The sequence below is a fragment of the Jatropha curcas genome, chromosome 1 (assembly GCF_041381405.1).
Source record: "Jatropha curcas cultivar XTBG-Jc1 chromosome 1, XTBG_Jcur_1.0, whole genome shotgun sequence".
NCBI classification, from domain to species: domain Eukaryota; kingdom Viridiplantae; phylum Streptophyta; class Magnoliopsida; order Malpighiales; family Euphorbiaceae; genus Jatropha; species Jatropha curcas.
The window spans coordinates 30122237-30129733 of NC_143151.1; the positions used below are offsets into that span (position 1 = coordinate 30122237).

General features: G+C 29.7%; 1 long non-coding RNA gene across 1 annotated transcript; it reads right to left on the reverse strand.

Moving 5' to 3' along the window:
• Nucleotides 1-1786: 1786 nt before the first annotated feature.
• On the reverse strand, nucleotides 1787-2392 carry LOC149499341 (uncharacterized). The gene is made up of 2 exons (XR_016322921.1): nucleotides 2217-2392; nucleotides 1787-2098 (listed from the first exon to the last, which is right to left on the reverse strand). It is a non-coding gene; the product is annotated as an uncharacterized LOC149499341 (long non-coding RNA).
• Nucleotides 2393-7497: the final 5105 nt, after the last annotated feature.

Below are 7497 nucleotides of genomic sequence, written 5' to 3' on the forward strand. Positions count from 1 at the left end.
TATTTTTCAACAAGTTATTTTCCTACAAGTTATTTTACGGAAAGAAACGGAGCGTAGATTATTATGTAAAGAAATTATCATTGATAAATAGATAAGGTTAATCAAATAAGCATAGACAGACAATAACAATGAAGCCTTAATCCTAGATTAATTGGAATTTAATATATGAATCTTGTCTTCGTAACTTGATGTCTTCCTTCAAATTTGGAGGAAGAGAAATGAAAAATAATTTTTTGGTGAAAGAACATGTAGATATAATGTGCTCTTTTTCTTATTTTATTTTTATTTTTGTTTCTCTGTACTGATTAAGTAAATTATAAAAGAAAGAAACAAGAGTGATTAATCTATAAAATTAATATTAAAATGTAGACTAAAAAAGAAGAAATAAAGGTTAAAAGAGGCAACTGAAATAGATACTAGCTAAAATTTAGCTTTAAATCATTTAATTAGGATAATTTATTATGTGAATAAAATTTTCAGTTTATAACTTAGAGAACGTTAAAGATGCTAAACTTTATAATAAGAATACAATGGACATCAGTAATGAAGATTGATATAGATTATATATGCATGCATGCATGCACAAATACTCTCAAGAGAGATTAGTCCAAGAGTATTTAACGTTGATCTTTCCCAAAAAAAAAATAAAAAATCAAAAAATCAAAAAATGCAATAATATTATCGAAGAGGCTCTCACAAATATATTAGAATTAAAGCAGATTTACTATAAACTAATGAAATATATGGTATTTAGTTTTTTCCTTCTCTTAATTGAATTTTTAGATTTTCTTTAATATTTGACTATTATAATAGGAATGTTGACTACTGCAATACACGGACACGCGAGAGACTTAATATTTTCACGTTTTGGAAACGGAAACGGCTTGGAAATGTATTTAGTCTGTTTCCGTAAATACTGAAAATTGGACACCGGTTTTTCCCTCTTCGGAAATGTTTCTTGCATTAAAGGAAAAAAAAATCAGATTTCAAATCCAAATTAAATTTGGATGAAATATTATTTTCGGACACCAGATCGAAACCCCTTCTTACCACAAGTTTTGAATAATATGACCGTTTGCAAATCCTATTTGCAAAAGGACAAATAATCATATTTTTAATTTCAATATTCAAACCTCAAATTTAACAAAATTTCATTATCTTTTTCTATTTTGACATTCGAATATTTTGTTTTCTTTTTTCTTTATTGAGTATGGAACTTATAAACATTTTTCTCTCTTTTGGATATGATTTAATGATTTATTTTTAGAAAACTTTATCTGTGGTTGATTGTCTTTTAAAAATTATAAACGAACTCTTTCTAAATTATTTTTATATTTATTCCTATATTATAATAAACCCCTATATTTTTTATATTTACGCGTTTCCCCCACATTTATTTTTCTTATATTTTTCAAAATATCATTTCCCCGTGTCCGTTTCCGCGTTTTCCTGTTTCCGTGTCCGTGGATCATAGTTTGACTATTTGACATGATGCTCAAGTATTTGTACATTTCTCACTTTCTTGATAATTTTGCCTATTTTTTGGAATTGAAATATTCACTAACAATGATTTTCCAATCATTTCTTTTTTAAGATTTTTTAACATTGATTAAGAATATTACCGTTATGGATATATTATTGCTCCGACATATTCACAATTTATGTATTTTTTTTACATGTTTTTATAGATATATCATTTGTAAGAGTTGACCGGACAACATTATTTTTTAAAAAATTTTCTATGCAAGTGAAGTTCACATTATAACAAATGAACGCAAAGGAGATACAGGAAAACACACCCATTATCAAGATCATGATAATTTTGACAAAATATATTTAATTATCTATCTCACTGTATTTTCAAATGCTTATATATATATATATATATATTGTCATACACGAGACAAGCATAAATTCGTAATTTGTAACTTGTAAACCCCGTGCATTTATTTTCTATGTATATGACAAAATATCACCCATGGTTGCCAGGGCCACCAGGTGAGTGACCTGATCCACCGGGGCGTGAACCATGATAGCCCACTCCACTTTTACTTTCTCATAACCCTTGGGTTCTCTTTATTTTCATCGACAACTGCCGCTGAATAAGAAATTGATGGTTTGAATATTTAGTATCTTTACATCAAAACGTAAATATCAGTATTATTACTAGAACTAGAACTAGAAGTAGAAGGAGAAGAGAGAAGAGAGAGCCTTACTGGTTTTGGGGACTCGAGTTATTTCGAGCAATAGCAGTATTATAAGATGCAAACAAAATGAGGAAAAGGATTGGGATAGCATAGGAAGCCATTTTAACCATTTCAGTTACTTTCTTCTATTAAAGGAGAAGAGTAATCACGGCATATCAATTCCTTCGTCACCATTATATACTCTAAAAGTTTCAAGCATTGGGCCCTAACTAGAGATCAGTTTGTGTTGAAATATTGCAATATGATGTTAATTTTGTTGACTTTAGAACTTTGAGTACACACCCAATGTTCAATGCACGCTAGCTTGATAGTTACTTTAGGAGAATTTTTAAAAAAATTATTACTATTTTTCTCTTTTCTCTTGGTTATAATAACCTTCGTTTCAATCCACAAAAATATTATATTGCAATTTTGATTTTTAACGAAAAATTTGCAATCCAATTCAAAAATTTGTGTCAGTATAAAATGGTGTTGAAATTGAAGAATGAATTATTAATTTCATACAGTTCTTCTCTTTACTATACAAGAAACTAAACAAACAGCAAAAATGGTTAAAACGGCATCATTTTCATATGCAATCTCTATCGTCATTTTCCTCATTTTGCTGGCATCTTATAATATTGTTGCTGGTCATACTCAAGTCTCCAAAGCCTGTTAAAATCATTTTTACTATTAAAAAGAGATAGGAAAGCTTTTGGAATTGTATTCAAATGATATTATAATTAATTAATTAATAGAATTCATGTTTTTCTTTTTTAAGGAGCGTAAAGACTACGGTGATATAGTTGTTGTTTATTTAAAGTTGATAAAATTTCCATGATAGACTTGAATTTTAGGTCATTTTCTAAAACAAACTGTTTATATTTAGAAATTAATTTATCACTCTTTTTACTTTATCATTTTTTTTCAAAACGTCTATTACACGTTTATTCACTTGGCGTCAACTTTTTAAAGTAAGAAAAAAAGATAATGACTTGAAGTCTAAACTATAAAATTTTAGTCTCCAATTAATTTCCAAGTAATTTAATAAAAAAAAAAGTAATTGAGAATTTATTCAAATAAAGAGGAAAAAAATTCCACATAGACGAAGTAACTATGAACCTACCGCAAAACGCGGTATTGATTTTTTCCATCCAAGTTTAAATCAACAAAGGGCATATATATATATATATATATATATATATATATATATATATATATATATATATATATATATTAGTATTCTCTTTTTTATTACAACAAACTAACCAAACAGAAACATGGCTAAAAAGGCATCCTATTCATATGCAATCCCTATCGTTCTTTTCCTCATTTTGTTTGCATCTCACAACATTGTTGTTACTCAAACAACTCAACTCCCCAAAACCTGTAAGCGGCTCTCTTCTATACTATGATGAAATTATATATACATATATATGGTGTTTCGTAATGATGACAAGTGCACTTCCTTATTTACTGGTTGCAGATGAAAATAAAGACAAGTTAAGGGCTTTTGAAGAACGTAAAACTCAAGTGCCTCCGCGTGGTTCAAGCCCAGCAGGACAACCGGGTTTATAGAAGACTCTGGCTATAAACCGTTTTTAGTCATATAGGAGGGTGAAAAAAAAAAATTCAAAGAAATGAGAATGGTGGAATTAAGAAAATATATTATTTTTAAAGAGTAAATTTTTTTGGTTGTTATATGCATAATAAATAAATATATTTGGTTAACAAGTTCGATATTGTGTATTTTGTTATATAAAAAACTACATAAAAACATAAAGACGAAGCTTTTTCTTTTTGGAGTTTAAACCCTCTATTCTAATTTTTTTTTTTTTTTTAAAAAAATACTATGTAAGCACTATATATAATGTTGCTTCAATTTTTACTTTGCAGTTTATTTTTTCACCCTAATTTATCAATTTTATTTTTGAAGATCAATTTTCTTTTCCTTTAAAACAATATAGTAGGATAACTTTGTTAATTCTGGACAAATTAAGACAACCTTCATTAATTATAAACAAAGAGAGATTAGGGCTACGTTTGTTTTCGTAAAATAATTTACAAAAAATTTTTTTTCACAATTTTCCGTTGTTTGGGGTGTTCAGAAAAATAAGTCAACGGAAAATATTTTTCTAGTCAAAGGAAAATTAAGTCATTTTTTAAAGAAAATAATTTTCCATTTTTTGAGAGAGTAAAACATTTTTCGGACATTGGCAAAACTTATAAATCCATATTTTTAATTTATTAATCATCATAATCACTATCACCAGTCACCATTTACCACCGGCCACCGATGACTTTCATAATTTACATTTTTTTTGCATTCTTTTTGTATTTAAGAATAAAATTTTTAAATTATAAAATTTCTATTATTATTAATATTTTTTATGGTCTTATGAGATAAAGACTTTAATATTTTTAACTAATTTTCAATATTACAACCAAACAACGGAAAATAAGTTATTTGGAAAATATTTTTCAAGGAAAATGTTTTCCATGAAAATATTTTTCAACAAGTTATTTTCCTAAAAGTTATTTTACAGAAAGAAACGAAGCCTATATTATTATGTAAAGAAATTATCATAAATAAATAGATAAGGTTAATCAAATAAGCATAGACAGACAATAGCAATAAAGCCTTAATCCTAGATTAATTGGAATTTAATAGATGAATCTCGTCTTCGTAACTTGATGTCTTCCTTCATATTTGGAGGAAGAGAAATGAAAAATATTTTTTTGGTGAAAGAACATTTAGATATAATGTGCTCTTTTTCTTATTTTATTTTTATAAAATTAATATGAAAATGTAGACCAAAAAACAAGAAATAAAGGTTAAAAGAGGCAACTGAAATAATGTATATATTTTGCTTAATAAAAATCTCATAGCATACATATGAATATTCACAAACTATTCTTCATATCAAACCATATGGGTATTATGTTACAATTACAGAAGCAAACTACAAATACAAGTCAATTTAAAATCACACAATTTACAAATAGATTACAAACCCTAATGATTTCCCAATCTTCATTTACATTCTACTAAATATTAATTAATAATACCTTCTTTAAAAGAACAATTAATGAATTAATTTAATCATTTGTGACAAAACTAATGCTTGATAATATGATATCTACTTCTATTGGTGTCAATAATGCTGTCTTTGAGAAAAGCACAGCTTCATACGTAAACGAAGTTAACACATCCATTGATTTATGTTAAATATATATATATATATATATATATATATATATATATATATATAATGAGCCCTGAAACTGAATTGAACTTATTATCACTTGGTGCAAATAAATAATTTAAAGGGAAAAAGAAAAAAGAAAAAACAATTGTGGATCTGGATTTTGTAAAGTGTATTAACTTTCCTTCCCTGTCTTCTCAGTAGATTCCGGAATCTGAAGGAAATTGAAATTCGTGAATTCGAGGGTGACCTCAATTCCCTTCTTTATCAAATCTCTAAATCTGGGTTAGACCTCGAAACCCTCAGTTTCTCAAAACAGAACCTTTTTCCTTTAATGGGTGTGAGAGAATTAGGATTGAGGATGAGGAATTTGAGAAAGTTGAATTGCTCAAAGATTGGATCTTTACAAGATAGTGATTTATTTGTAATCGGGAATTCTTTTACATTGCTTGAAGACCTTGATATCAGTTTTCCTCAGTATTATTCTCGTTTCAATCCAAATGGGTCTTTGGCTTTGGCATCTTTTTCTGGGGTTGTAACAGATGAAGGCATTTTTGATTTGGCGATGAAGCTCAATAGGCTGTGTAAGATTTAAAACGATTAGAGGAAGTGATAATCTATTCACATACAAGTGTAATTTAAATACATGATTACAGACTCTTCTAATCCTTGTTTCAAGGAACTTGTATATATCTAAATATAACAGAATAGAATTTGAATAAGTCTTTGTAACAACTACGTTGTTATCTTATCTAATACGCCCCTGCAAGATGGTGTATAGTCTGTAACACCAATCTTGTTTCTGAAATTGCTGAATGCTGTGAAAGATAAGGGCTTTGTTAGCATATCAGCAAGTTGGTCTTTTGCTGAGATATGAGTGACTCGAAGAGTTCCATTTTGCACGTGTTGCCGTACAAAATGATAATCTATGGCAATGTGTTTCATGCGGGAGTGAAAGACAGAGTTTGCTGCAACATAAGTAGCTCCCAAATTATCACAGTAGATCACCGGAGATTTGGGTCTTGGAAACTGCAATTCATCTAATAAATTTCTGACCCATGCCAAATCAGCTGCTGTGGAGGCTACGGATTTATATTCAGCTTCAGTTGAGCTTCTGGCTACAGTTTTCTGCTTCTTTGAAGACCAGGCAACTGGGTTCTTTCCTAGAAAAATTATGTAGGCACTAGTTGAGGTCCTATCATCGTGATTTCCCGCCCAATCCGCATCAAAGAATGCATGTAAATCATCATCAGTTTGTCTACAAAGATTCAATCCAAAATCAAATGTACAAACCAAATACCGCAAAAGCCGTTTAAGAGCAGTCCAATGTTTTTCAGTCGGCTTTGATGTGTATTGCGCTAGTTTATTAACAACAAATGCCACATCTGGTCTTGTAAGCAATAGGTATTGTAAACTTCCTATTAGAGCTCGATAGACAGTAGCATCTTGTAAACAAGCAGAATCTGAAGAATTGAGGGTCATGGTCGAAGACATTGGTGTAGATGCAGATTTGGCTTCATGCATGTGAGCTTTCTCTAGAAGGTCACGTATATAATTATGTTGTGAGAGAAACAGACCCGTGGCTGTTCTCTTGACCTCAACACCCAGAAAATAGTGAAGGTTCCCCAAATCTTTAATAGAGAATGCCTTACCCAATTGATTAATGAATGCTTCAATTCGCATAGCACTACTCCCAGTAATAATTATATCATCAACGTAAACTAGTAAATAAAGAACAGTCCCTTGTCGATGATATATAAATAGGCAAGAATCTGATTTGGATTGCTGAAAACCAGCAGCTATCAGAAACGACGTTAAAGCAGAGTACCACACCCTTGGAGCTTGTTTTAATCCGTAGAGAGACTTCTCCAATTTGCACACAAATTTCAAATTGTGATGTTGAATAAAATCAGGTGGCTGCTCCATAAACACATCTTCATTTAATTTGCCATGAAGGAAGGCATTATTGACATTCACCTGTCGAAGAGGCCAATTTTTACTAACAGCAATAGATAGTAGAACCCGAACTGTGGAATGTTTTGTAACAGGAGAGAAGGTCTGATCAAAATCAAGTCCTGGTCTTTGAGTAAATCCTCGTGCCACCA